A 2,500-nucleotide genomic window follows, 5' to 3' on the forward strand; every position below is an offset into this window, starting at 1 on the left:
TGTAGGCAGAAAATAGTAAGTTACAGGACTCTCGAACTGATGTAGTCCAAAAATAAAGAATTAAAATAACAAAGTCTAATCTATATAAGTGCTCTTGAATAGGCTTCGTGTAAAAAAATAGCAATAAAAAAATACCAAGTCTTCGTCTTGGAAAATAACAAAATCTAAAAGAAAAGTCTTCTTTGTGGAAAATAGTAAAATAAAAAACCAAGACTTCACCTTGGAAAATAACAAAATCTAATCTAAAACATCTTAAATAAAGCTGGTTTGTAGTCTTCTCTCGAACTGATGTAGTGCAAAAATAAAGAATTAAAATAACAAAGTCTAATCTATATAAGTGCTCTTGAATAAGCTTCGTGTAAAAAATAGCAATATAATAAAAATACCAAGTCTTCGTCTTGGAAAATAACAAAATCTAAAAGAAAGGTCTTCTTTATGGAAAATAGTAAAATAAGAATACCAAGACTTCACCTTGGAAAATAACAAAACCATCTTGAAAAAAGCTTATTTTTAATCTTCTTTGTAGGCAGAAAATAGTAAGGCGAAAATAAAGTCCCCTCTAAGCTCTAAAGTAACAAATACGACGTGTTAAAAAAAAAACTAACAATAAAAAAAAGAACCAAGACTTCGTCTTGGAAAATAACAATCTAAATTGTGGAAAATAGTAAAATGAAATAAAAACCGACTTCACCTTCGAAAATAACAAAATCAATCTAAAACAAATGACATCTTAAAACAAAACTATTATTTGTTTCGGAGGTTGTCTATGACTGTTCATAGACCGCATAATTTCCACAGAACATTCTCAGAATATCAAGAGAGAAAAGCAGCGTTCTGCGGGAAATCATCTTGGCCAGTGATGTCGTTCTGGGTTTGGTCAGGCCCAGGGAGGTAAGTACCTCGTTATTCTCAAGGGGCCACTTTCCTCTTGCCCCAACCGGGAATCCAAAGAATGTGACCTTGCTAGCCTTCGTCAGCACTTTGACTTGATCACCAAGAGGGGTATAGTACGAAACTTTGTGCGAGGCAGCATCTGACAAGGTATTCTTTGAAAGCTCAAAACGGACGGTGACATCGATCACAACCGCCTCCTCATCTTTTGCAAACACGAGGTCAGGCTTTCTCATCTCTCCCGTCTCGGATATGAACCGTGGCTCTTTGTATACAGACCAGCCCAATCTAGCCGCTTCGTCTGCCAGAATGTTACTGATCTTGTTGTGTCGCGCAATTCTTGCTTTCTGTACTGCAGGACATTGACCGAGAATGTGCGAAAGGGACTCGAGTCTGGCAGAGCATTTCCTGCAGGAACGTAAGGCCCCATCTCTGCCTCTGTTCAAGCTTTCTCTTGTTGGGTAAATATTTGCCCTTAGTTGTAGTGCTGCGATAAAGAAGCATTGTTTAAAGCCGCACCATGGCCTCAACCAAGCATTACTGATTCTATCATGCGCAAAGTTTACAATGCCCCTTCCTTGAACCGGCTTTTCGCACCATCTCTGAAATTCATGCTCCCTCCAATCGCAGGGTCTCGGATATACAGGTTCTTTTGACACCGAGTCCCTGAGAACGAATGTTGGGATTGCATCACTGTCACCCCCTGCTCGTACCCACAAATTACGGTATTCTTCCTCCATACCATGCGAGGACACAATATTACGGGTGATAGCATCGGACGAGTTTGCTATACGTTGCAGCCTTCTAACTTGAACCGAAGGGATTGTTTTTTCCAGTTTCAAGATGGCAAGGCCTCCGTCTCGGGCTCTGGCATATAACAGTCCATCACAAGTTGAAGCGGGAAGGTGGAGCCATCCTTTTACCGCCTTTCTAATCTCTTGGTCCAACCCACGGAGAGTTGATTGCTTGCAGTCCGAGTGGTCTGCAGGATATAACAATCTGGGTAGGGCATAGGCATTGAGTAGTTCAACCTTCTGAGTTGGCTTCAGAGGCGCCTCATCGATTTTCGAGATCCATGTCTTTAGCTGACAATGTAGATCAGGCTGTATAGTGCCAGTCCAAGGGCCAATTTTCAGACCAAGGTATTTCGTTGATTCATCAGGTTGGATCATATGGACATCTTTATTTTTGATAGTCCATGGGTCGCAGTTGTTCACCGTATATGAATCTTTGGTTGGGCTTATCATGAAGCCCTGGCACTTTCTGGCCTGAACCTCCAATCCCGATAGCCCACAAAATGATTCCAAGATCGCTAGATTGGCGGCCATACCAACCCAAGATTCGCTCACCAACACCAAATCATCAGCAAACGCAAGAGCTGTCACGTGGTCGGTATCAATGGAGTACCCAACTCCGTGTGACTCTAGGGTGCATATCAAAGGGTCCATGGCAAGATTGAAGAGCAGGGGTGACATGGGGTCACCCTGTTTGACACCAACACGTATGCTAATTTCTCGAGTCGACTCGCCATTGCTTTTGAACGAGGTCGTACACCGATCGTAGGCGTTCTGGATGATGCCCACCACGTGTTCATCTACTTTCTTGTGCC

The 2,500-nt window shown here is 42.1% G+C and overlaps 1 pseudogene; it reads right to left on the reverse strand.

Moving 5' to 3' along the window:
- The window catches only part of LOC142920987 (28S ribosomal RNA), a 10,016-nt pseudogene that overhangs the window by 2,519 nt on the left and 4,997 nt on the right, over window positions 1-2,500 (reverse strand).

This window comes from Petromyzon marinus, unplaced genomic scaffold, assembly GCF_048934315.1.
Source record: "Petromyzon marinus isolate PM22_M1 ecotype Great Lakes invasive population unplaced genomic scaffold, UKy_Petmar_22M1.pri1.0 PM_G_Scaffold_78, whole genome shotgun sequence".
Taxonomy (NCBI): domain Eukaryota; kingdom Metazoa; phylum Chordata; class Hyperoartia; order Petromyzontiformes; family Petromyzontidae; genus Petromyzon; species Petromyzon marinus.